The following is a 7072-nucleotide window of genomic DNA, read 5'->3' on the forward strand; positions in this document are numbered from 1 at the left end:
ACTCATTTTGGCTGCTTGTATCCGTGATCTTGTTCACCATAGGTGAGGGTAGGAACGTAGATTGACCGATAAATTGAGAGCTTTGCCTTCCGGCTCAGCTCCTTCTTTACCACAATGGTCCGACCACATCACTGCAGACGCTGCACCGATCTGCCTGTCAATCTCACACTCCATCCTTCCCTCACTCGTGAACAAGACCCCGAGATACTTGAACTCCTCCACTTGAGGCAAGGACTCTCCACCAGGAGAGGGCAAACTACTGTCAGCTTTTCCCGGAGGCACACCACAAACAAAAATCCAGTAGGCTCAAGTAGATCCATAAACCAGGTTCTTTATTTCAACACAGGCATCATTCAAACTGATTCGACACAATCTCCTGATTTTACATCTCCAGAATGGGCTCTATATACTAGTAGCACACGTCACATTCTCTTAATGATTAGCTTGGAATATACAGACATGTACATGTTATCTGGGTTCACTGAAGACACAGTGTGCAAAATATATATTCTTATCTGATCTTTCTTGGGAAACTTGCATGTGTTGGTACAAAATGCATATAGCACTTCCACGTCCATGTATGTTCCAAGTACATTATGACATCATCGTGCCATACTGGCACCCACGAAAACATACAGGTCAAAGTATAATATATCAAGTATAATAATATCATGTTACATGAAACATTAATCCCACAATTCCCCCTTTTGATCACATCTCACATGTGAAAACTAAACCAAAATTAAAGACCAAACACTACTTTCACATAATAATGCATTCAACTTAAAGTTCCCCTAATGAGTAAAATATTAGCTTTAGCTGTAGTCACCCCGATTATAACATATCCCATCCCTTAGGCTAACATAGCACATAAATCAACACATGACTCTCGGACAGCAAATAAGAAACAAGGAGCACTTATTGGGACTCAGAATTTGGATTTCATATCTTTTAAAACAAATGATCAATCTGCATAGTTTTGACCAAACTTAGTCATTTGGTTCGGGACATGAGAATTGAGACCTTACGGAGAATAATGAAATTTGTGACGAGGGAGCTTCTTCATTAGGGCAGTGGCCCTGCCCATGTCTTCGATCTCTACCAGCAATCTAAGACATGGCATGACACAACATCCAATTATGACTAAGATAACAAACATTTTGTGGAGCCATTTTGACCAAATGTTTTCAGATGCACCAGAATTTTTAGCAAATTCCATGGACAAAGACTTAAGGTGGTTCAGAGCCTTAGTAATACTCCCATCAGGAGAGGTATTATTTAGTATATAAGTACAGCATTCTGCTTCAAACTTGATACATATTTATGATTTTTTGACAAGTAACATATCTAGGGCAATCTTTTGGGTTTGGGTTTAGATTGATAAGATAATAACCTCTTAAATGCATGATTATTTCTTGAGTTAACTCTGTATGACAATTTAATTTATTTCAAATTTAGTGAATTTGCTGGACCTTATAGTGAATAGAATAATTAACATAATTGATGCACAAACACCCGACCATGTTTTTGATAGAATGGCATATAAACGTAAATTTGCACATTGCGACCACCAAATATCTGCACAAGCAGTAGTGTGTTCAGTTAAAAGCAAATTCTTCATAATTATCAGAAGATAAAGTCTAATAACAGAAATGGTTAGTAAAACTTTCTATTTCATTTCTATCATTACTTCTTGTGTCTATATGTATAACTGCATCTTTAAGGAAACAAGTAGCCATTCCCACAGTCCAAGATGGTACATACACATAGGTACATCTTTTAAAGCTACTACTGGTAATTTATTATGTAAGTGATAGCATTCATCAGTTTTATCAAATGATTTTTAGTGAAGAGGTTAAGTATACAGGTCAGGTCTTGTTCATTAGAATATTGTATTGATGTAGTATTTGAGCAGTATACTGTACCCATTTTAGCCAAGTATTTTCATTCATTTCATATTTCAATTTTGTTTGTTTCAATTTGTTTCAATTTTTATTTCTTTGATTAAATCATTTTCTGGAGCAGGTTTATTAGCTTCAAAATTGTTGTTTAGATGTAGCCTTCAAAATTTTACTTTATTTTTCTATTGCAGGGTACAGAAACTATTTCTGAACACTGGAAACGTACAGAATTTTCCAGAATCATAAAATGTTGGATTTTTAATAGATAATATTAAAGGATTACATCATTAAGTAATTGATTTGCGCCCTCTACAATGTTTTAGGTTCGTTTGATAAGAAGCATAATTTTCCTATTTTTTATTAAAGTAATTCTCTGTTGTAAGTCAATTTCAAAAGTATCTTTCTCTTTATTATATTCCAGTCCATTGGTGCTGGTTATAACTCTGGCGATCTCTATAACTTTATCATCGTAAACATTATTTTTGTCAGACATGTGTCCTTACAGACAATTTGTACATTTAATGCATGATCTATAGCGGGTACATCTCGCATACAGTCTAGCACTTCACATACTGTAGATTGAATAGTATGTTGCAATTTTGTCCCTTATAACAATATTTTACAAGTTTTGGTGTCCCTCTCTTTACTCTTTTCAGTGCCCATTGTCTCTTACCTGTATTGTTGGTTTGCCAACTTGGTTTTATCGAGGCTTGTCGTTTTGATTGTTGGCTGTCCGAGGCCATTCTCAATACTTCAATGAATAAGGGGAATGTACCACACACTAGAACAACAGAAATTAGCATAATTAGCATGATCAAGAATACACATGGAAAATTTTCAAAACATTTTTCAAAAAATATGGCCTATACCCTCCTTTTCCTTCGTCTACGTTCCTTTTCCTTTGTCTACTTTCCTTTTCCTTCGTCTTCTTCTCCCCCTTTTCTCCTCCTTCTCTGGAGCCCTAGTGGTAGCAGGTGGTCGGGGTTGCTCCTCAGGGTCACCGTGTCCAGTGATGTCCGGATTTGGTTGACTTTCTTCATCCTTCACAAGTGTTCTCTTGACAGTGGCATTTATTCGTTCACAACTCCTTGACTTATGACTTGTGGAATCCCAAATTGTGGGAAAACATCAGCAGTTAGGTGTTTGACTGCTTTCTTCTTTAAGTTCAGTTTGGTATTTCTGCAATTGCAACTTCACAGTAGTTAGTCCCAACTTTTTTTCTGTTCTTCAGTCTCCTTTTTTGTGTGAGGTGGTAGTAATGTTTGTTTGGGCTCCTCACTGAAGCAAGGGAGGGGCAGCTCAATCTCTAGGCGGCCATTGCTGGCTTTCACATATCTCTCAGCCTCCTGGGACACTCAAAGACAGGGTTCAGCTGTTCCATATCCAGGGTGGACACTCGGTCTGCAAGGTCCTTCACAGCGGTCCCCACTCATCTGTATGCTGCGTTCACATTGGCCAAAAGACCATCCAGATAGTCAGACTTGATGGAATCGACAAACTCTTGAGTTTTGTCTACAACCGCTTTCAGGGTCTCGCTGATCTTGACCAGCATAGTATCCAGGCTCTCCATGTTGTTCACGAAGTCCACATTTGGTCAGAGATGCCTTTGCCAGTTGTTTTGACATTGTCGATGATTTGACCAAAGGTCATCACATCTCCGATTGGCATGCGCAACTCCACAGTCTTAAAGGTGTCCACAAAAACATTGTAGTAGTACTCCACGCTGTCATAGATGACTTGGATGGTGGTGCGAAGAACTTTAGCAATACTGGTGGTCAGATCCTTCAGAACAACAGGCAGGGTGGTCATCTCCTCAGAGCCAGGAAGACAGAACTGGGTCTCCCTGAGCACTTTAATGGCAGCATCCAGGAAAGCTTGGACATTTTTCTGGAACTCAACAATGAAGTTGCGGAAAAAGATGAAGAGCTGGCTGAGCTGGACGTCATAGTAGTTGATGGCAGCGTTGTAGGCCTCACAATAGTGTCTCTCCACTCCAACACATTGCTTATCAGTAGGTTGTTAACAGTGAAGCTTTACAGAGAGGACAGGACAGCGGGGGACTTGAACTCAAACAGCATAGCTTTGGGGGCCTCCATGTTGTAGGCCACCTGAAGAGTCATCCTATCACTGTCTTTGGGAGTGGAACGCAGTACCAGGATGTCAACATCAGCATCTGTGTTGTCTTTATTCCAGCTTCGTGACCTTTGCTTTTCTTTGATGTTTTACTGCTAGTTATTTCTTCAAGAGTTGGATATATTCCCACAGCAGGTTCTCTCAGAAGTTCTTCCTTTAAGATCACCCCCTTCTCCTTGTAGTAGTAATCATTTCTTGATTATGTCTTGAATGATGGACTGGTTTTCTCGAGCCTTCTTAGGATCTGTTTCTTCGTGAAGTGCCTTATTTTTCCAGAACTCTATTAATTGGTTTAATGTGATTTAATTGGGACATTGTGACATTTTAGTATTTTGTTAAATTACCTTCTCAGCTGCTGTATAATAATTTGGATATTGCTTTGATTGTATTCAAGACGTAGAGTCTATGATTTTTATAGAATAAGTCACTATTTAATAAACAGTTTACTTAGATAGCGTGTGAAATCTATCTAGGAGCCAGCATTGCCTTATTATAGTTCTTAATTGAGATTATTTATTTTAAATTTATTTTAACAATCTTAGTATTTTCTTAATAACAGTTTTATTCACATTTATTAAGTAATTATCTATATCTTCTAATAACATCTAATGATATTAACTGTTTTCTAAATTCTTATGTATTTAGTCAACTCTTTTTAGTTCAATTTAGTCAAATTTTTAGTTCAATTTAGTCAAATTCTTATGTATTTAGTCAACACTTTATAAGAACTATACCCCATCTGGCCACAACAAGATACAGTCACTAATAAATGCCATCCAATTTTATCCTAATTTAATCATTTGAACTCTCTTCTCTATTTTGTGTTTCAACATCCCAACTTGAGCTAGAAGCTGAAACAGGAGGATCTAAGGTCATGACCTTAGCGTTCCTTGCCAAACGCAAACACAACAATATAGCCATGACCAATACGGATCTTAAAGTTTAAAAGATAGCAATAAATGCAGCCAAAGTGTAAATAACACTTCCCTTCTTCTTTTAGATCTTTTAATATTTTTAGTGATATTTGCTCAATTTGACGGACACTGGTTTTTGCTTATATTTCTAGCTTTTTCAATAATTTCTCTCACCATTTCATTTTTTAGTTTTTTAATTATAGCCTCTAATTTTGTTTCTTGTGTGTATTTTTTTTTTTTTTTTTTCGGAAACTGCTCCAATAGTAAGCATAACTTTTTTCAATTTTGTTTTTTTATCAATTGGACGTCAAACAGACTATTTTCACTAGTATTAATTTATGTCATACTGAGGTAAATAGGCTGCGGTTTAGTTAAATCTGTTAAGCCAATTCCATCTATTAATGCTTCTGTGTTACAGGGCTTGTATATAATTCCAATCTGAATTATTGACCCTTGATCAATTTTACAGTGGCAAGATAATTCATGTCCATTCTGGGTGTAATTCATTTGGACAGGTTCGTTTCCTTGAGATCTTATCATGTTGATAAAATTGCTGCTAGCGTTACATATAGTTTTTTGGGTACCACATTTTTATGTAAACTTGATTAAAAGTTTTGTTTTCTTTTTAGTGTAAAGTTTAACCACTAAGTGTATTTTTTATAAAACTTGCTTTTTTTTCTCTCTTCGTGCTAAGTCATAAACACGGAAATGATTAACTTTTTTCTAATTACACTTTACCTGATCAAAGTCTAAACTTGCTACTTATTATTAATTCCAGTGCTTTTTTTCTCTCTTCGTGCTAAGCCATAAACATGGAAATAATTACTAATTTTATATAGTATAAAATTATAACGTAATTAATTTCACACAACGTCCCAAGAACACATCACATTAATTTAGCATTAAACCAATTGACAGAAATACTAAGAAAAAGGCCTCTGTCGTACCGACTTTCTGGAGATCTCGTTTTCGTTTTGCGATGTCTTTCTTAGGTGTTCTGCGGAGGAGATGATTCGCCTGTGCCTCCAGGATTCACAGTATCACGTCGGGGTCACCAAACTGTCAGTTTTTCCCGGAGGCACATCGCAAACAAAAATCCAGTAGGCTCAAGTAGATCCATAAACCAGGTTCTTTATTTCGACACAGGCATCATTCAAACTGATTCGACACAATCTCCTCATTTTACATCTCCAGAGTGGGCTCTATATACTAGTAGCACACGTCACATTCTCTTAATGATTAGCTTGGAATATACAGACATGTACATGTTCACAGGTTCACTGAAGACACAGTGTGCAAAATATATATTCTTATCTAATCTTTCTTGGGAAACTTGCATGTGTTGGTACAAAATGCATATAGCACTTCCACGTCCATGTATGTTCCAAGTACATTATGACATCATCGTGCCATACTGGCACCCACAAAAACATACAGGTCAAAGTATAATATATCAAGTATAATAATATCATGTTACATGAAACATTAATCCCACACTACCTTTTTCCAGTTGGGAACCATGGCCTCGGAGGAGCTTATTTTCATCCCAGCCGCTTCACACTCAGCTGCAAACCGCCCCAGTGCCTGCTGCAGGTCCTGGCTTGATGAAGCCATCAGGACAACATCATCTGCCAACAGCAGAGATGAGATCCTCTGGTTCCCAAACCAGACCCCCTCCGGCCCCTGACTGTGCCTAGAAATTCTGTCCATAAATATAATGAACAGAGCCGGTGACAAAAGGCAGCCCTGGCGGAATCCAACATGCACCGGGAACAGGTCTGACTTACTGCCGGCAATGCGAACACAGCTTCTGCTCCAGTCATACAGGCACCAGACAGCTCTTAGCAAAGGGCCCCGGACCCCATACTCCCGAACCACACTGCTCCTCCTGAATCCGAGGTTCGACTATTGGTCGAATTCTCCTCTCCAGTACCCTGGAATAGACCTTACTGGGAAGGCTGAGGAATGTGATTCCCCTTTTCGTCATGTATCATTTACAACAAAATCAAACTTCTCTCACCTGTTTACTAGCATTTAGTGTTTCACTACTAACATTTCTCTTAGTGCTGAACATGAGAATTGATTTAACCAACAGAAAGTTAGAAAATCAACAATGAAACACAA

General features: G+C 37.8%; 1 pseudogene; it reads right to left on the reverse strand.

The window, feature by feature from the left end:
- Positions 1-3228: 3228 nt before the first annotated feature.
- LOC129456819 (uncharacterized) lies at positions 3229-4021 on the reverse strand (annotated as a pseudogene).
- Between the last annotated feature and the right edge of the window lie 3051 nt (positions 4022-7072).

This window comes from Periophthalmus magnuspinnatus, chromosome 14, assembly GCF_009829125.3.
Source record: "Periophthalmus magnuspinnatus isolate fPerMag1 chromosome 14, fPerMag1.2.pri, whole genome shotgun sequence".
Lineage (NCBI taxonomy): Eukaryota > Metazoa > Chordata > Actinopteri > Gobiiformes > Gobiidae > Periophthalmus > Periophthalmus magnuspinnatus.